Raw genomic sequence first — 21,275 nt, forward strand, 5'->3', positions numbered from 1 at the left:
CGTCCTCTCCTTTCTCCCCCAATCCCCTTTCTCTCCTTCTCCACCGAGCCTCCTCCTCCCAGCCCTTGCTTGGCCGCCCGCCCCTGCCTTCTCCACCCAGCCGGTTGCGGCTTCGCCGGCCGGAGGCCATGACGGCAGGACGACGCCGAGATCGATGAGGAATGGGGAGGCAGCGGGCGAGCTCAAGGTGGAAGTAGACCATGGTGGGTAGGGTTTCTTGATCTCTCCTCTGTCTGCCGCCTCTCCCTCCTCGATTTCCTCTCCTCCTCCTTTCTGGCAAGCCAATCCCGCCTCACTTAATCCCGTGCAGTAGTGGAAGAGGAACCACAACGCTGTGGTGGAGCATCCCGCTGCCTAGGCCCGCCTCCAAGAATACATCCAACCTACAGGTCTGTAGCACACCCCTCTTTCTTCCTCTCCCTCTCCCTCTCAAATCCCTACAGATTCTTATCTTTGTTTGTCCAGTTTTCATTTTGTTTATGCCTACAAGGTGTTTGACAAAAATCCTACAGGGGGTAAGATGAGTCTATGTAGTTAATTAATTGGATTATTGTAATGATTTGGCTGGCTCAACTTTCTGGATATTCAAGATATTTCTACTTTAGGAACTTCAAGTGACAAAAATCTTTTTTCGTATTGTCTTACTTTAGGTTTGTCACTGCATCACACATGTGCTACTCACAGTTAGAGCAACAAAGAAAATCTGGGAAGGTGTTGATTTATGTCTATGGACAAAGGCTGATCCGGAGGTGGTGATTTATGTGTCTTCTTTTTTCTTTGGAAGGGCGTAGGAAAGTGTTTGATTTTACTCATTTATAATGGAGTGCGTGTCTTGATCTGCAGGAACTTAACTGGGTCAAATCCATGTGACTACAAATTATGTATGTCATCAAGTCTAATTAGTCACTTGTAAGAATTTATTATATGTCTCCTCGCGTCAATTATATTTTGCATTTCTATTTTTTGGTTGCTTCTTTTAGTTTATCCTTTGTTTATTTTTGGTGCAGGTGTATTCTATAGGAAGAAGATGAAGTTGGCTCACGAAGGATGCCAACAAGCATTGCAGTTGTCTGCCCTCCTCGGCCATTTGTGTACTTGGTGGGCGTCGTCGTTTCGGTCATCCTTGTGCCCAGAAAGCATCTAGGTATCTCTCTCTGGTAGATATTCAAGGGAAACAGAGGCCTACACTTAATTTAAGCGCTGGAACATTCTGGAGCAACAATGAGGAGGCAATAGCAAGAGGATGCGGGAGCAAGAGAAGAAGATGAAGTCCACCACGGCTTCTTCACTCTACCTGTGGCCTGTAGACTGTTCCTACAGTTTAGATGACTATAATATCTGGTCATCTGAATACTCTGAATATGTACACCTACAATTCACCTACTTGTATTCTAAATCAGTGCAAGATTTGAAATAGCTTTCAAATAAAACCATGATGGAATGAGGAGAACTCGTCAATGGATTTGTTTGCAGGGTCTTGCTGAAATAGGATGAATATTTATGTATATTCTTACTCGGAGGTGATCATTCCATTCCCCCCTTATTGGCCTATTTATTTATTAGTGATATCGAATGCTACTATGATTTGAAATCAGGAAATACACTTTTTGTTTGCTGAGCATCGATTCTTTGTATGCTCGCCATATAATGTTTCTGCTCAGATAATTAAATTGTTTTACTTCTCAGTACAATGATAAGGCACAGTTGACTGAAGAATATATTTTCTCTCTGATTTAGATATAACCACTGAACTAAAAGCCATTATGTGAGTTTACATCCTTTACTCTCAGGCTGACCATGCTTTATATCAATTAAATATCCAGATACTGCTTCCTTTTATTTATGATGCCCCCGAGAAAATTTATCATTGCAATTTCCTCCCTGATTCTTAGTCTATACACAAATAATATTAGTCTATGAGTTTTTCATTCTCAAATTTAGCTATTTATAACAGGGTAAAACAATTTAAACACCTCATGCATCTTACATGTGTAGGAACGGGTTGTTTTAGAGAGCATTTTAAAATAGCATACTATTGTTTGTCAAATACAGGTTGGTACCAAAAAAGTGAGATTAGGATGGGAAGGAATCTCCTCATTTCAAATTTTATTTATGAAGCACCTCATGCACCCATTCTTCTTGGATCTTATACTTGATTGTGTGAATTGCAATGGAAAGTTCATTGTATTGTAGTGTCATATGGTTGTTCAACACCAGATGTGATATAATTTCAACACCTATGTTCCAATGCATATGGTTGTTCAGTTTTTATTAATCCACTATGGTACTCTTTTTAATTTTGATGTGTGAGATTTGATTTGGTTTGTGATTTTCAGTCAGACATGTTGAAGAGTTACCTGTCCAGGTCCCGCTCCGTGGCATCTCCGGCCACCGCTGCAGCTATGGTGGTCACATCACCATCAGGTACCTACATTAAGAATTTTGTACTCGCTACCGATTGAGCCGGCTTTTCCCAAATGTCTTAATGTATATACCTATGGATATTTTCTCAAGAGGAGCTTGTAAACTCATCTCTCTTCATCAGCTTGCAACATCAGTTAACTGAATTTGAACTATCCAGTTTTACCTCATGATGTTTCATGTTTCAGGTTCAGGATTATGAGAACATGAGCCATTTGGATATTTGAGAGAAAGATCAAAACGTTAGTGTGTATATCCTGGGAAGGGAGAGATAGTCCTTGCTCAGTTTAGCCTTGACAACTCCTGGAATAGAGCAATGGTATGGCTACAGTTAATTTACCCATCTTGAAACTAACTAAATGATTCTTTGAATGACTAACTTGAGCTATGGAATTGTAGGAGGTTTCAAGGCAATTCTTTTCAAGGTCCGCTTCCAGCTACTCTTGCCAATCTTGGCCAAATGAAAGACTTGTAAGTGTCTATTTCCAGTGATAAGAGCTAAGTGTCATTCTTAAATGTCAAGGTTGCAGCAGAGAAAATTTAATAATATACTTCTGTTGGGCAGACAAATTGGTGATATAGTAAATGGAAGTTCTTCTTCATTGCCATTCCTCACTAATATGACATCTTTGACCACCCTGTATGCATAACTTACTATTCAGTTATTGGCTCAAATGACAGTTCCAATTTGTTGTAATTCACCGAGTTGTTATCCTAAAACTTGTATTATGTTATTTTGCAGGGTTTTGAGGAACTGTAGGATATCTGATAGGCTTGTATCAGTAGACTTTTCAAACTTCGCGAGTTTACGTTTATTGTAAGCATTTTATTTCGGCATCCAAGTGCCTTTTGTGCAAGATACTTAAATGCATTGCTATAGATTGTATATATTGGTGTATGACGTCTTTCCTGTCTTGCTTTTTTACAGGGATTTGAGTTTCAACAATATCACAGGCCAAGTACCACAAACTTTGTTTAAGCTGACCTCACTCCACTTCTTGTATGGACTCTCTTGACTTGCAAAGCGTATTTCTGTGGAAGGAAAACTTTTATCATTCTTCTCGCTAATCTTTATAAATTTTGTTGTGACTAGATTTCTTGGGAACAATAGCCTTTCAGGAAGCCTTCCAAGCTCAATAGGATCTTCACTTAAAAATTTGTATGGAATGTGGTTCGGTTTTACTTACAGTATCACACAATAAAATCAGGAGATGTTTATTTAATTTCTAATGGTGCTTTCATATTATTATGTAGAGATTTTTCTTACAATCAGCTATCAGGAACCGTTCCTTCTTGGGCTAAAGATTCACAGTTGTAAGTTCCAAGTTCTGAATTTCCCATTACTGGCTGAACCAAATCCAGCCCAACTAAGGCTTATTAGGCTTATAGTGTACACAAGAAATAAGCAAGAATCATATTGATAAATATGAAAGTATGTTTGGTGCATCTGTCTTAAGCATTTATAAAGTTGTGTCTGGGTTCTTTGGTGGATATGAGGTGGCTCGGAGAAGCACTGTGGTTGGTTCCTTGGACCACAATAACAGGTGTGATGGGCAGAACACTTCAGCTCTGGTTGTGTGAGCCGTCTAATCGATTTATCTTCTCAGTTACATATGCCATTGGTCATGTTTCTCGACTTCTCCTTTTTGGATTTCTTGATAGTTTGTTGTGTGACATTTGCCGTGTTCTTGCTGCAGGTGTTCCTCTGTCCATTGGATGTCCACTGGTTGCATATATACAACACGCAGATGGCTACATGTGTTGCTATGTTCATTATGTTAGTTCCATTTCTTTGGTCGTGTTGCAGGATTGCAACTCATCCCTTTTTACAGTTTGTCTCCTGCATGGTCAGGTTTCTTACAAGCTATATGCATCACCTGCTGTTAACTTTATCATTATTCGTCAACCGTTCGCATGGAGGTTGTTGAGATTCTAACCACAGCCCTGCTTGAGGAGATGCTGAAGAAGCTGTGCTTGCCAAGCCCAAAGCACAAGAAATACTTATCTCTGGAAGCATAGCTGATTGCTTCGATCACGTTCTACCCGAAAACTTTGTCTTAGTTTTACTTACGGCAACATCTCACTGTCCAGCTGTCCTATGGACGGTTTGGGGGCTGCAAATATAATATCTAAGCATATAATGCTCCTTTAAAATCCAAGCAGATTGACATGGGAGTATTAATCTCTGTAATTGTCGTATTTTTTTATTGGAAATTTATTCAGTAAATGCTAGCAAGGTGTTCAATTAATATTTTAGCTAGCTATTTCTGATGATCTGTACAACTAATTTCTTTAGCTTCCTAAATTTAATCCTATTTTTGCAGGTGCCAGCCCCCGCACCCAGGTGCAACGGCTCCAACTCCTGGTGGCGAGCATGGGTATTCATGGGTAAACTCCTGACCCTCATAGGGCAAGACCCTGTGATCTCACGGGAAGCTGGAAGATACATCGTCTGGTTGATTCCAGGGCTCTTTGCCTATGCAGTCAGCCATCCCCTAACAAAGTTTTTGCAGTCTCAGAGCCTAATAATTCCTATGCTTTGGTCCTCCATTGGAACATTGCTCTTGCACATTCCTCTCTGTTGGTTATTGGTTTTGGAGACCAGTATGGGGTATTTTGGAGTCGGTGTGTTCATGCGCCTAGCTCTGCCATCTGCACTAATGTTATGGTAATCCCAGCAGTGTGATTCACAATATCTCTGTGTCATGTTTCTTTTACACATGCTAATGCCTTTTCTTGTGCATCTTCCAGTTTTGAATGGTGGTCATTTGAGGCCATTATTCTTCTGTCGGGACTTCTACCCAATCCAGAGCTGCAAACTTCTGTTCTTTCGACCTGTTAAGAATTTCCCATGTAAGGTAATAAGCTCTTATGGTAATATCTGCATTATACTTACACTCATCTTCTTGTGCAGCATGACAACAATCACAGATCTTATGCTCTAGGACAAACAGGTATTGGAATACATCTATGACGCATGAACTTGAATAGAAAATATGATGTTTCACATTCTCTGATCGCTCGCATGTTACGTTTCTTTCTGATACACCTATGATTGTTAGGCAGCATTCCCTTTTTATTGTCTAAACCTTCGTTGATTCAGTTATCTCCTGAATTTTCTCGGTCAGTACTTGTAGAATCAAAAGGGAGTAACCTGCATAGTTATATGATACTTGGTTTGCTCGAAAGAATAAATGCTAATAAAATCCTAGACTGCCACGACTAGAGGGCATGTATCTAATGGTTTGGCTGGTCTCATCTGCAAGTATTTTTCTTTCATCTCATCTGTCTTGACACGGTTCATATCACACCTATGCAGAAAACTAAGTTATTATGTACTATTATCATCACAAGGCTTAGCCCTGAACAAGGCTCTTGATTCTCTTCCTGTGCAACTTGCCATAAATCGGTGGTTCCATACGACACAGAGTAAAGGTGCTCTGATTTAGGCCGTTGATTAATTAGTATTTAGTTGTTTGTGTATGGATTTGCCTAGAGGTATTCAGGTTACTTCCGTCCCAGCGTGCTAAAGCAATCCTGCATTTTTAATGTTTTATAGGAGTATGTTTCCTAATAATTGAGCAGTGAGGCAGAGTAAGCACAGATACAGACCAACAGACTTTTATTATTTTTCCTAAATAAAAAGGAAAATCCAGGATGCATGTATGTGCGTATGTCATAATACGTTCCAAGGTTTTCATTTACGTTCAGGTGCATCTGAATGAAGTATGGTATTCTTTAATATCTATCATTTACATTCCAAGGTTTTCACGTGTGTCCCATAAAAATCCTGAAGAGAAAGGTGAGTTCTTGATGGAAGTGCATTTAGCATTTCTTTCAAGGCAGAAACGAGCAGATGCTTGAAAATTTTCATTCTTGCGTTAGTTTACAAATAGTTACATTACATGGCCGTCAATTACAACGACGGATTCTCAGGGCGGAGCACTTGGCAGTAGCTGACCATTTAGCAGGGAAGGTAAAATTGGACAGTGTATATTTGCATATGTTCAGAGCGCAACTTCAGAGCGCCATTTTTTCGTTTCACCGTATAATTGATTATTTTTAGCTAACTGCCGTTGAAGGTCAGTGTTCATGTGCCCAATGCCCACAACTGCAGTTGAAGGTAAAACCGTGGTTTTAGCAAGTGGAGTTAATTTCCATTAATATGTCACAGCAATATACTTGCTAGAATAGATGTAGGTCTCATATACTCCAAGAAGTTGATTGGATAATTGCAATGGTTGTAGTGGCTCAAATTATTTGGATTGAAAATCTTTCTGCTACAGAAAGTAAGTATTGACTGAACAATGAAAATCTTCCAGCTAATATTTATTCCATGATTTAAAGGGCACAACTAATTTATGGCTGGGTTTTACCTTGCTGCATCGATTCTATCCTGTTTTGCTGCCTCGCTGATAAGGACCATGGCATCATTGGATGGACTTGCAGGTATTTCATGATTTGTTTCTATACACATTTGTTACCTTAGAGTATATATAAAATTAATACAATTTTTTACACATTTGTTACCTTAGAGTATATATAAAATTAATACAATTTTTTTAGTCCATGAAAATATGCATCGATACTGCGCTTCTTATATGCAACGATGTTCATTATTTTCTATAAAGCATGGTCGTGCCTTTTTTGGATAATTATGCTGATGTAGTATGGTCGTTTTGCACTCAAGAAAGTTATCTAGCAATAGCCAACTGCATCTGAACACAGAAGCAATATTGTTCTTTTGTCTCATTGTTTAATTACATGCTCAACTATAGTTCACTTCATATTTTCCATGTACAATGATACTTCAAATAACAGTGGCCTTATACTTTTATACATGTTCAATTTTCGTCGAGTCTTCTGGTCTGTTCCAGAAGTTAGAAAGACCCTCTGCACAGTACGTTGTTGGACTGTGTTTCTAAACTCTTCTATTTTAAGCTCTGATTTCTTGTTTGGGTCAGACATGCAGAAATAGGAAGTAACTATCCAATCTGTGGTGTAATATGTATTTTATTGCAAAATGCAAAATGGTGACTTACTGTATTATATTTTATTTTAACTGGTTCATCTATCCATTAATTAGAAGAATAGCCATGTTGGTTTTGTATTCCACATATTTCTGTCAGCTGCATTCAGAGGTGCTGAACTCCATCCAGATCATCTAGGCTGAATTGCACTGCAAGTCCTAGAAAAAAGATATAAACCAAATGTTAGAGCTTTTGTTGTAAATTCAGATGACTGAGTTCTACAGCGGGGTATCCCGTTAACATGCCCCTGTGATTACTACTACTTAACCATGTACGTCTATAAGAATAAAAGATCTCTTCTCTGCCCCACAAAATGTATGTGACTAATTTCTTCTCAGATCTTCCATCACCAAAGTTCGTTGTGCGATAAATATTATTCGAGTTAATTAGAATGAGTTCAGTTTTTCCTTATGAGGTCACGATGGTTCATGTGTCCCTTTCTTTTGCCTCCATCTGGCATTTTATTGTTGCAGTTTCCATATGATCAAGTATTCAGGTCGATAAGCGAGTAGGTCATATCTTTGTTTTCTTTATGATGGATACAAGGTTCTGTTTTGCTGCATTTTCAGTAATGTCAGCGTTAAAGTACTTATTTAGATTATATCTTACCTCTTTGTTCATGGTAGTTGATGGACATATACTGGACAGAGTATATTTGGAGTCCAAAGTATCATGGTTAGAGGTGTGCCTTGGCGCACGATCCCATGGAACACTTGCCGTGCGTGGGTTTCCCTCTTCGTTTCGTCTTGCTCTGTGACAATATGATTTTTGATGCATCTTTTGCTTATCATAATCCTCACATGATTCATGCTTATCGAATTCTTCTACTGAATATGAGTACTGCACACTATTGTGCATCTTTTTAATTTCAGATATTTGACCCATTGAAAGTGGTGGTGAACAAGAGAAGCATACTCGTGTAAGTTTGAGGTATAGGTTGTATCCTCTTGAGATTGAAGAACACATCTATTCCAATTTACAATATTACAGTTTGATCAGAAATAAATATTCAGGTTTTTCAATATTAAATCTATCTCTAAGTGTAGATGTTATCATATTAAAACTATCTCTAGGTTACTCTTTGCCTCTGTGTTGTGTTACTCTAGATCTCAGTTTTCACATGCATGAGTGGTAGTGAATCTTAAAATAAAACATAAGTTCACAACTTTAGTAAACATGTACAAAAATCCTATCTTTTATGGATGTTGCCCTTGCGGGGAAGAGTGAAATAGGGTCAATGTTCATAAGTGTTGGGTATATACTAACATCATATACACATTTGAACTGTGAAAATACCATTGCATCAGTTGCAGGCTATCTTTTATAGAGGTTGCCCTTGTGGGGAAGAGTGAATATTCATTGGCGCCTTTATCCTAGATGAATTCAATATGCCATTCATAGTCAATTGCTTGAAACGCAAATATAGTAGGGCTACCTCTGTAGAAGATAGCCTGCAACTCATGCAGTTACTACTTGATTATTTTATGCATGATGCCGATCGAATCTAAATTTTTTTTTCTTACTGTGCCAGGATAAATCCATTAGAATGTTCCCTTATATTTGTTTTCAGGTGCTTGTTTTTTCTTAATCTATCAGTCTGGACACCTGAGTGTAGCAGAGTGTCAACATGTTAGCTAGGTTTGTAGCTCCGACGTTGTGGCATAAAGTGATAAACCGTATGCAAAAACAATTGAATTATAAATTTTGAACTACAAGTGTTGAACTGCTTTCTTTTATGCTCCAAAGGACCAAGAAATACATCGAGAACTTAACCGTACTATATGTATGTAGGGTTAAATACTTTGTCGTATATACTACCAACGTACCAGAATATAAGATGTTTTAGTACCCTATTTTAGCCTACTAAAACGTCTTATATTTTGAAACAGAATAGAGGAAACATATTTTTATTAAACTCAATCACACGTGGATGGTAGTAGTTGCTTACACTTAGCATGCCTATGCTATGTCCTTTCTAGCTGAATGACTAGATCAGACATGCGGAGAAGCAAGGTTTTTTTTTCTTTCAGTTCTTGTGTCACAATTGCAACTAGAATGTGTGTCCCTGATAAATATCTTCTACAAGTAGTAGTTATTTTGTCTCTTTGAATTATATTGTCTATCTTTCACTGCCGCAGATTGATGTTAGGATGTTCAGTGTGGCATGTCCTGCAAAATTTTAATCAAACTATAACCTGACATGAAAAAGACCGCAAATCGATGCTATGATGTGCAATATGAGGTTTGCTTCCATCTCTCGCCTAGGTTCTCAGGTGATATTTTAGGCTATTTAACGAACATATTACTTTTTCAATACTGAATGCATTTCGCTTAGAAAAATGGATCATTACATAATCATTAAGATTGATGCCATGCTTACATAATGATGTTTGAACTGATAATATTGAAGTACAGCTTGTTGCTGAGGCACACATTGGTATGATTTGGATCTTCATTAACATCCTCATCACAAGCAGTCACAAAATATTAGTTGAAACATGAGAATCTCCGTCGAGCAGCCTGGGAATGGCTCTCCAGGAACCACATCCAGAACCTGGTTTGCCCCTAGCCTTTTCCCATGCTTCTTTGGTGTTTTTGACATATTGTTGTGCTAGAATCTTCTCGATTGTCATTAGTCAAATGTTATTAGGAACATATACCTACATGGTTGCCTTTGTTGGTACCTTAGTACATATTACTAAATCGTCATCAGATTCTTCTCCGTAGATAATGGACACTAATGTGCTATGCTTTTGCTTCTGAGCGGCGTAGATTATATTAGGCCGGCCTCACCGCTATTAGCGCTGGACAAAAGCTGATGCTGGCCGAGAAAATGGTTCTTTACTGTTAAGATTGGTCGGTTGATTTGGCCATAGTCTGTAACACTAATAGTTACTAATTAACCTAAGCAAAAGGGGACATCTAGGGATGCGACTGACTATACTAGGATCCCACGTGGTTTATTTTTTATCTATAGATTTCACAATATTATTCCATGTTGTTCTTCAACTTTAACAATATTTTCTATTTTGAGTTAGTACCTTGGTAATATTCAGCTCTGTAGACTCCATATGTAGGCTGTATTTTTCTGTAGGTAAAGAAAATATACTGTGTATATCTCAGGCTTGCATTTCAGATATGTATACGTTCCTGCTTAATGGTAATTTTCATTTTCCGTTTGTGAACTAGATTAATCTCACAGTTCTTTGGTTCATGTAATTGAGAGTCTGCTTCAAAGGGTTATGTCTTTGTACTGTGATTCTACATCGAATTCACAGCAAATCTTTAAAGGATAATATGGCATCTTTTAGTTTAATCATATGTATGCTGCTTGCTTTCGATTTGAAAAAATGTTTAATATAGTGTTTTACAAACCCGTTTACCAATGCAGAAGACAGGGGACACGTGCCAAGATGCGCCCCTAAATTTGTTGGTCATTATCTTTGTCCTAAGACAAATAACTCTCTTCCTCGGATGTCCAGATGTGGTTGGCAAGATTTCAGCAACCTAATGTGCTTCCTTTCTATGTCTATATGTTCATTCTATTTATGGTCTGGCTATTGCATTCCCCGTAGCGGCCAGGTGCTAAAATTTGATCTTTGGGCTGATAGTGCTTTAATGGAAACACGTTGATTTTCCTTCGGAAAATTGAGTCAGTTGTTATTTTTCTTGGCACCACTGTTCGAGGTTATTTCGGTAGCCCCTCTTTATTTCGTTAGACATGCTAGCGTGATATCATTTCTTCATTTCCTGTTAACATATATTTGCAGGGCAAAGGAGTCTAGCCGTTGGGAAAGCATGTAGACGGTACATCAATGTAGACATCCTTGAAATAATTGTCCTCCCTTGGATGATACTGACTGATCTTTTTTTTTATTTCATTGCGGTCGACCAATTTGAACCCAATGCAAATTCTTCGTTGGATATCAATATTGCGCTGCGTCACGAGGAAATCACTTGCTGAATTCATCAACTTTGATCTCTTGCATGTGACTGTTTGGAGAAAATGATGATGGGCTCCTATTCCTAAACTTACAATTATTATGCACTCATGTAGTGTAAGGTTGTTTATAGCCTCTTCAGTTCATCCATTTTGTTGCTTTTGACTGTGTTATTACCCCTGTTTGATAGGTTAATTAGATTGATATCTATGAAATTTCGTATGGTTCCAGTAATTATGTTTATGACCTTCTCTTGATTTTATCAGCTTATTATATATATTTCACAAAGCGTTCCTTCCTTTCTTTTGTCTCTCTCTTAAGAGAGCCGCACTGTTTATGATTTCGTGCTTTGTCCTAATTTCATCCTATCAACTTTATTTTGTAAAACCTAAAAAGCGTATTATCATTTTCCACCTTATATTTATCGTTGTTATACAAAATCTAAATTATAGCTAATTTCACGGGATCGTGCGCCAAGGCGCACATCTAAATCTAGTATTGATGGTAGACCCCTCTACATCGACGGAACTCAGCAGGTGCCATTGCGACGGGCCGACGTGGCGATCATGGATAGTTTGTGGGTACTCAGTTTGCATTGGAAGGTGAAATCCCTCCCGCAGCTGAAGTAGAGTGCGTCTCCATGGCGAGGTACTCATAAACAAACATATTCATTTTACTGTAAAATATAATACTACTAGTAGATTTATAGCCGGCTAAATGATCAACTAGCACACTCATGGTGATAAGGGGTTGCCCGATCTTCTCAGTAAGCGATGGTGGATGTGATGAACACACGATGAACACAGCGGATATATGAAGTGGATGATAGCTTGTATGACGCAACGAGTCTCTCGATTGGTCCCTGTCGCCAATGCAACAGCTCTCAACCCTGCAAGAAATTCGCAACTCCACACAATTGCCCATGTGGCCGCCGACCACGAAGCGGTAAGTTGCAACCGTCTAATTCTCAATGGAACAACATATCACACAAGACTTTCAGTAGCTAAACACCAAACCGATGCAGATCGGTGTAGAGATTCAATAGAGTTGTCAAGCAATCAACTATGAACTAGGGTTTATCTTAAACGTGATCTAAACCTAATTTGGGGACGTCCTAGGCACTTATATAGGGGTTCAGGATGACCAGGGGTCGAGAAAATACATTAAAAACCGACCCAGATCGGAATCTGGTCGAGACAGACTCGGACTAGGCCGGCGTGGGAGCCGGTCGACCGGACCTGGGATCGGCCGGTCCGGTTTGGACCGGGCCTGGGACCGGGTCATGACCGGGGCGCCGAGGTGATGCACAGTACACCCCCCGGTTGGCACCAGTGCAGGAGCCGGTCGAAACCGGGCTCACCCGGCGTGGGGGCCGGTTGGACCGGGGCTGTGACCGGGTCAGCCGGCTTGGCGGCCGGTCGGACCGGGCCTGGCACCGGCCTGGACAGCTTCTTCTTCCTCCTCCCTCGCGCATGTCTCCCGCTCCACCCTCGCGCGTCCATAGGTTGTCTTCATGTCCAGCTTCATGTCCAGCTCCATGTCCAGCTTCACGTCTAGCTGCTCCTCTCCTCCTCGTGCGATGCTTGCTCCCTCTTCGTACCTGATCATGCATAAGTAAAAAAACTTAGTTAGTATAAAGTTCTCATCGATCAAAGTATCATTTAGGAACAAGTTCACCTGTTGTTTGAGTAGCTTCGCACGAGCTCTTGTAATGGGTCCAATCCTGACTTCGTTGGACTTGAACTTCACAGCAGCATCGTCTTCATCTTGCAATGATAGAGGTAGTAGTGTAGTAGGGATGTCCTCACCATCTCCCCCCTTCAAAAGGCGTCGACCTCGATGCTCCAAGGTCTTCTCCGTCATATGGTGTCAAATCAGCCACATTGAAAGAATTACTGACACCAAACTTATCAATTAGAAGATCTATAGAGTATGCATTATCATTGATGTTGGCAAGCAGTTTGTAAGGACCAACACCAAGAGGAAGCAACTTGGACTTCCGCGGTTTCGGGAACCTATCCTTGCGAAAATGTACCCAGACCATATCACCAGGCTTGAACAATATCTCCTTACCCTTCTTGTTCATTCTTGCAGCATTGTTCTTGCCTTTCTTCTCTATCAACTCTTTAGTCTTCACATGTATCTTCCGTACATAATCTGCCCTCTTTGATGCCTCCATATTGACTCTCTCATGGATGGGTAAAGGCAACAAGTCAAGTGGAGTAATGGGTTTGAAACCATACAACACCTCAAAGGGACATAGCTCTGTGGTAGAATGTACCGCCCTGTTGTAAGCAAACTCCACATGCGGAAATCTATCTTTCCACTCCTTCAAGTTCTTCTTGATCATGGATCTCAACAGTTGTGACAATGTTCTATTCACCACCTCAGTTTGACCATCAGTTTGGGGATGACAAGTAGTGACGTGGGCACTACCCTTCGAGTAATGGACGTTGCCCTATCCTGTATTGACTAATTGGAGGCCCATGAAGACACCCGAAGGCTAGATGGGCCACCTGGACAGCGCACCGGAAGAAACCTTGGTGGGCAAGACAAGGAAGCAGTCAACAAGGAAAGATTAGATCTAAAAGTGCTGTAAACCTAGTCGTACTCGGTTAGGACCCTTGAGACCTGGCCTCCTATATAAAGGCCAGGAGAGGGGCTGCCGAGGGACACGAACAATCTTAGCGATCATAGCCAAAAAAAGCTTAGAGCTAGGTAACCCTAGCAGTAGTAATCTCGACGAGATCTCAGCCGAACTATTCGGCACCCCATTGTAACCCATTGTCATCATAATCAAGAACAGACAGGCAGGACATAAGGGTTTTACCTCATCGAGGGCCCCGAACCTGGGTAAATCGCTCTCCCCGCTTGTCTGTGAACCGATGTCTCGTGTCAGCTTGCAGGATTCCATCAACCCTAAGCCCCTATCGGAGGGCATTGGCGAGGAGTACCCTCGACAATTGGCGCCGTCTGTGGGAACCCTGTCGGCGCAAGATCGGACATCGGCTGAACCCGTCATGTCATCGGTAGCTTCATCAACACCATCATCACCTTATCTGGGAAGCCCGATCCGTTTCGGCTCCGACGAATTCACCCCGCATAGCGACTCGTCTCGCTCGACTTTCTCCAGTTTACAAGGCAACATGGAGATGACTTTCGGGAGCGTCCACTACAACATCAATTCAGAAGAAATTCTTCTGCTGCTGGAATCTCCCATCTCCAGGTCGATGAGTCCAAGCGCGTCATCGTCACTCGACCTTTCGGCTGGCCTCACAAGCCCGTCGAGTCCAACTCCGCCTTCGAATCCCCATTCAGCATCCTCTATGTCGGTCGGATCAGATGACCTCACATCCTCGGAGCTAACCTCGTATTACTGCATGAACTGCGACACCAGGCACGGACTGGGGTCAAGTGACACGCCGTTCATCTGCAATGCCTACTATTCATCGGGAGAGGACAGCATCGGTAGCATCACCCGAGGAGACACCCGAAGAGTGGCGCCCCTCCAAGTTTATGTCGCTAACAGGGGAGACGAAGATCGCACCCCTCGTTCCAGCAGGCGAGCTAGTTTTGAAAACAGCGCCAGCAACAACAACATCGACCATACCATCGCAGAGGAGGAGTGGGCAGCAGCCAAAGCAGCTGTGCTTAACAACACACCGCTTCCAGCAGGAACCACGGTTGGCACTCTCAATGCTTACCGCTCCATATTGGAGAAAAATCGGGAGCGCCTATCTAAGGAGCAAGCCACCCTCGAGAAACGCCTATCTGCAGCAGACCGATCTAGCGAACGACGGAGGGGCTCACGGGGAAGTGCCTCTCGAAGTACCCATGGAGGAGGAAAACACCGATCAAGAATGTCCAGGCTTTCGGAAGATGATGCAAGGGAGATAACGTCAAACTTGACTAAATCCTTTATGACTACAGACACCACGAGCATGCCACGGTAAAAAACCGTCGCGGGAGCAACAGCCAACCTTGCAGCATACTTCATTAATCAGCGTCCCGAAGGATCCATGGCTCAGGCTCACTGTGGCGCCTTAGAAAGCCTCGCGATATTAGGAGACAATCTAGTACCAAGGAAGGAGAAGACCACATTGCAGGCCAGCGGCTCAAAGCACCGCGCAAGAGACGCTCGGGATGAAATTACACAGAGTAGGATCGACAAGGCAAGGCGACGACGCGCCCTCAGAGAGGAATTCGACAGCGATTCTTCGGATGAGATCCAGGAGAACGACGGCGAACTTAGGGGGGCCGATTGTTTAAGCTACAAAATTCGGGAGGCGATGCCACCTAAGAAGTTCAAACCCACCCCTACCGACGCCGCCAAGTACGATGGGCAGCAGGAGCCGAGATCCTGGATAGAGGATTACCTGCAAACGGTGATTCTGCAAAAAGGAAACCAGATAGCAGCAATGCACTGCCTGCAGCTTTACCTAAAGGACTCAGCACGAGCCTGGCTGAGAGGTCTGCCAAAGGGTTCCATCAAGTCTTGGGACGACCTAGTAGAAGCCTTCGTCGCCAACTTCCAAGCAACTTACAAAAGGCCCGTCGGGATTGAAGAGTTACGGCACTACCAGCAAAAACAGAAGGAGTCGATGCGAACATACATCGGGAGATTCACCAAACTCTTGAATGCTGCGGAGGACGTATCTGTCGACAGAGCAATCGACGCCTTCAGTGATGGCATCCGACGTGAAAGTTACATAGAAGAACTTGGACGAAAGAAGCCGAAAACCATAACCAAGCTAATGGAAATCGCCAACAGCTGGGCCGATGGCGAAGACAACGTTCGTAAGCCACGACAGCGCAGCGATGACGAAGAAGATGACCAGCCGAAGCATGATTCGGGAGGTCGAAGGGATCGCAACAAGAGGAGGAAGAACCGCAGCTACGATGATAACAACTTGGTAGCTGCAGGATACTCTGATCGGCAGGATGATCGGTACGATGACAGGCGAGACGATCGACAGGACGGTAATCGGAGCAACTCTGGCAATCGTGGCAACTTTAAACCACAACAACAGAGAACTCCAGAACTACCCTACGCTGAGCAGATCAACGCCCCCTGCTATCTGCATTCGTATACCGATTCCAAGGATGACAAAATAAAGTCTAGCCACCTGCTCAGGGACTGTCGGCAGTTCATCGATATGCATAAGCTCATCCAGCAGGCAGGCCAGCAATAGCTACCACCGCCACCACCACCACCCCCACCACAGCACCAGGTCCAGCAAGCTCAACCTCATCAACCCAACGAGGCATTTCCACCACCACGTGGGCAGATGAGCATGATTCACAGGACAGGCGTCTCAAGGAGAGAAATGAAAAAGCTCACCCGAGAAATCAACCTGGCAGAAAGCGTCATGGCAAACATCCCTGAGTATGTCGAGTGGTCGTCTCAGAACATCACGTTTAGCCGAGCGGATCACCCGATGACTATACCAAAACCAGGACACGCTGCCCTAGTGGTTGAAGCACGGATAGGAGGGTTCAAGATGAGCAAAGTCTTCATGGACGGAGGAAGTGGACTCAACTTGATATTCCTTGACACAATTCAAAGCATGGGGATCACCATGAGAATGCTAGAAGAATCAGATACCCGCTTCCATGGGATCCTCCCTACTTCACCGGCGTACTCTCTTGGCAAAACGTACCTGAACGTTGTCTTCGGCACACCCGACAATTTCAGGAAGGAGAAGATCGAGTTTGAAGTCGTGAACTGGGAATCACAGTATCACGCTATACTCGGGAGACCAGCTTATGCCAAGTTCATGGCTGTGCCGCATTATGCATACCTCAAGCTGAAGATGCCTGGGAACAATGGGACGAACATCACAGTCTATGGAAGCTTTTCACGCTCGGACAATTGTGATCGTGATTTCCAAAGGATTGCTGCAAAGTTTGGGCCACAATGGGAAACTGTCGACCCTCCACCCAAACTGACGATACGAGAAATCAAGGAGGAAAAACTCGACAGAAACATCAAGAAGAAGCCAGCCAACCTTGCCCTTGAAGCCTCGGCAGTAAAAGCGTCGGCAGTACAAGCTTCGGCAGTTGCCGATGCAGAAGATATAGGAGGCAGCAAGACATTGACAATCGCTGCCCAAGCCCCTGACGAAATCAACAACGCTGCAGCAACCACTGGCATGACGAAGAAATCGGAAGATGCTGTTGAAGATGAGAAGAATCCCTTCCTTGATAAAACACTTCCTTAGTCTTTAAATTTTTTCCCTTTACCTTACACAGGGCTCTCCCTTTTTCGCCCTCTAGTTTCGTATTTACCCCATCAATGAGCATTTAAGTTTCGATTCTTGTTAAGCATTGCAGTAATTTAAAGCATCTGTGACCACGCCACCGTGAACCTTGCTCACAAGTAACGGTACAACATAACGCGTGGCAGAAGATTGCGCCACGAGGAAAAAACTTCTACGAGTGCTGCAAAGCAAACAAGGACATTAATCCTTACCTCTGCTTTAGATGCCTCTACGAGTGCCGCAAAAAGCAAGAGTTCGGAAAATATAAAACAACCCACGTTCGATATTTCACTTATGGAAATATCAAAGAACAACGGGCTCATTGGCAGAATCACTGCACCCGAAATATTCGGGAGTGACTGTCGAAATTCAGAATCAGTTGAAAGCAAAGTTGCGCATACAACAGGTTTAGCTAAACCTGCAACACGAGCTGATCACTCATAATGATTTGCTGACCAACCAGTATACAACGGGCAATTAAGATTTGCTCCTTCAAAATTTTGCCAACGGCATGGTAAAAATACATATTCATGTATCTACCAAATAACAAGTTTCGGCTTAACAATCCTAACATTTAGATGGATTAGCCAATACAATTCATTTTACAAAAGATAACTTTACACCCAAACGTCACCCTTGCGGAGTTTCCTTTTCTTCAGGTGCATTTAACTCCTCCTCAAGCCTGTCGACAATTATGTTGGCAGGCACTAAAACCTTCGGGTACAGTTCCTCAAAATCACCAGTTGCGTTGGCGATAGATAGCAAACATGCTGATGGATAACGAGCAAGCACAAGGGCAAGCGTACACTTGGCCCCTGCGAAAACTTGAGCTCGCACCAAGTCCCGAACCTTCTTGGCGTTTCCAAACTCGGACATCAAAGTTAAAAGCATGGGGGGAACTGGATTTAACGGAAACATCGTCTTCCAAACCACCCTCATAGCTTTGTAGCACTTATCAAAGAATTGATGGACCTGTTGGACCCGATCTTGGAATTTTGCAACAGCCGAAGCCTTCGAGTGATCCCGCCAGAAAATCTCTTCGGATGAGGAAAGCTGGGTCAAAGCATGCACCCGCTCATGTATCCGTTTGTTCTCTTCCGCACGGTTCAACGCTATGACTGGCAAAAGAATCAGTAAAGAGTCAGGCAAGGTGTTGTTGGCAAAAGGGCAAAGGAATCAGGAAACTTACAGTTCAAACTCTCAGTAGCTTTATGCAGCTCCGCAAGAGTGTACCGTTCCACGTCGGCTGCAATCTCACTCTTCTTATTGACAATAGCAGCTAGGGCATAAGTGCTGCGCAGGTCCTTTTCCATCTGCGTAATCCGATCCTTCATGCGCTGGATCCGATCGCTTTCAGGAAGGGCACCCGAAGAGTCGTCAACAAATGAGGACACTGGGAAGACCTGCAGGAAACATCGTTACAAAAGAATGATGGACATGATACAACTGAGCATCCGAAATAACTCCCATCGGGAGAAGTATGAGAAGAAACATCATAACAAAAGTGTGCTAACAACATTGCTAGCACGGAGTTTATTACAAGCGTAAGTTTGCGGCAGAACAATGTTTCACAATAGCTTAAGCATAAGCTTGCTACAAGAATCAAGGGGCTTGGGTCTGAGTCGATAAACTGGGCCCAGCCGACGATTTCCTTGATGAAACCAGTTCAAGAAGCTGGCGGGCACAAGTAAGGGCTTATACGTCTCCGACGTATCGATAATTTCTTATGTTCCATGCCACATTATTGATGATATCTACATGTTTTATGCACACTTTATGTCATAATTATGCGTTTTCTGGAACTAACCTATTGACGAGATGCCGAAGGGCCAGTTGCTGTTTTCTGCTGTTTTTGGTTTCAGAAATCCTAGTAAGGAAATATTCTCGGAATCGGACGAAATCAACGCCCAGCATCCTATTTTTCCACGAAGCTTCCAGAACACCCGAGATTCGCCAGAGGGGAGCCCTGTTGGGCCCAGGAGGTAGGCCGGCGCGGCCCAGGCCCTGGCCGCGCCGCCTTACCATCTCACCGCCTCTTCGACCCTCTGACGCTGCCTCTTCGACCCTCTGACGCCGCCTCTTCACCTATTTAAGGGTCCTCGACCTAAAACCTCGAGACGGAAAAGCCACGGTACGAGAAACCATCCAGAGCCGCCGCCATCGCGAAGCCAAGATCTGGGGGACAGGAGTCTCTGTTCCGGCACGCCGCCGGGACGGGGAAGTGCCCCCGGAAGGCTTCTCCATCTCCACCGCCGCCATCTCCACCGCCATCTTCATCAACGCTGCTGTCTCCCATGAGGAGGGAGTAGATCTCCATCGAGGCTCGGGGCTGTACCGGTAGCTATGTGGTTAATCTCTCTCTTATGTACTTCAATACAATGATCTCATAGGCTGCCTTACATGATTGAGATTCATATGAGTTTTGTATCACTATTCATCTATGTGCTACTCTAGTGATGTTATTAAAGTACTCTATTCCTCCTGCATGGTGTAAAGGGGCAGTGTGTGCATCATGTAGTACTTGGCGTAGTTTATGATCGTGATCTCTTGTAGATTGTGAAGTTAACTATTACTATGATGGTATTGATGTGATCTATTTGGTTATGTTGATCTATCTTGCACTCTAAGGTTATTTAAATATGAACATTGAATATTGTGGAGCTTGTTAACTCCGGCATTGAGGGTTCGTGTAATCCTACGCAATGGTGTTCATCATCCAACAAGAGGGTGTAGAGTCTAGCATTTATCTATTCTGTTATGTGATCAATGTTGAGAGTGTCCACTAGTGAAAGTATAATCCCTAGGCCTTGTTCCTAAATACTGCTATCGCTGCTTGTTTACTGTTCTACTGCATTTGTATTGTCCGCAATATTACCACCATCAACTACACGCCAGTCCTGGGCAAAGCACTTTTCTGGCGCTGTTACTACTGCTCATACTTATTCATACCACCTGTATTTTACTATCTCTTCGCCGAACTAGTGCACCTATTAGGTGTGTTGGGGACACAAGAGACTTCTTGCTTTGTGGTTGCAGGGTTGCATGAGAGGGATATCTTTGACCTCTTCCTCCCCGAGATCGATAAACCTTGGGTGATCCACTTAAGGGAAACTTGCTGCTGTTCTACAAACCTCTGCTCTTGGAGGCCCAACACTGTCTACAAGAATAGAAGCTCCCGTAGACATCAAGCACTTTTCTCGCGCCGTTGCCGGGGAGGAAAGGTAAAAGGCACTCATACTTCGGTTCCAGGTAACAATACTTTTCTGGCGCCATTGTGTTTGTGCTCGAAGCTATTTCCTTTAGATCCTGCAATTGCATCTTTTTGTTTCTTGTTTACACTAGTTAGGCATAATGGAAAACAACAAAAATATGAGAGATCTTTATGAACTTTATCTTGAATTAGGACATGATGTGTTTGAAGAGAGAATTAAAAAACCCATGGAACTTTATATGCATGCTAACGGGAATGTTATTAATATGAATGCTTTGAACACTATTGTTGCTAATGCTATGGAAAATTCTAAGCTTGGGGAAGCTGGCTTTGATGAGCATGATATTTTTAGTCCCCCAAGCATTGAGGAGAAAATTTACTTTGATGATACTTTGCCTCCTATTTATGATGA

At 42.8% G+C, this 21,275-nt stretch overlaps 1 long non-coding RNA gene across 1 annotated transcript; it reads left to right on the forward strand.

Moving 5' to 3' along the window:
* Window positions 1-3,980: 3,980 nt before the first annotated feature.
* Window positions 3,981-11,391, forward strand: LOC124703352. Its single transcript, XR_007003073.1, has 3 exons — window positions 3,981-5,089; window positions 5,173-6,870; window positions 8,324-11,391. It is a non-coding gene; the product is annotated as an uncharacterized LOC124703352 (long non-coding RNA).
* Window positions 11,392-21,275: the final 9,884 nt, after the last annotated feature.

This window comes from Lolium rigidum, chromosome 3 (assembly GCF_022539505.1).
Source record: "Lolium rigidum isolate FL_2022 chromosome 3, APGP_CSIRO_Lrig_0.1, whole genome shotgun sequence".
Taxonomy (NCBI): Eukaryota; Viridiplantae; Streptophyta; class Magnoliopsida; order Poales; family Poaceae; genus Lolium; species Lolium rigidum.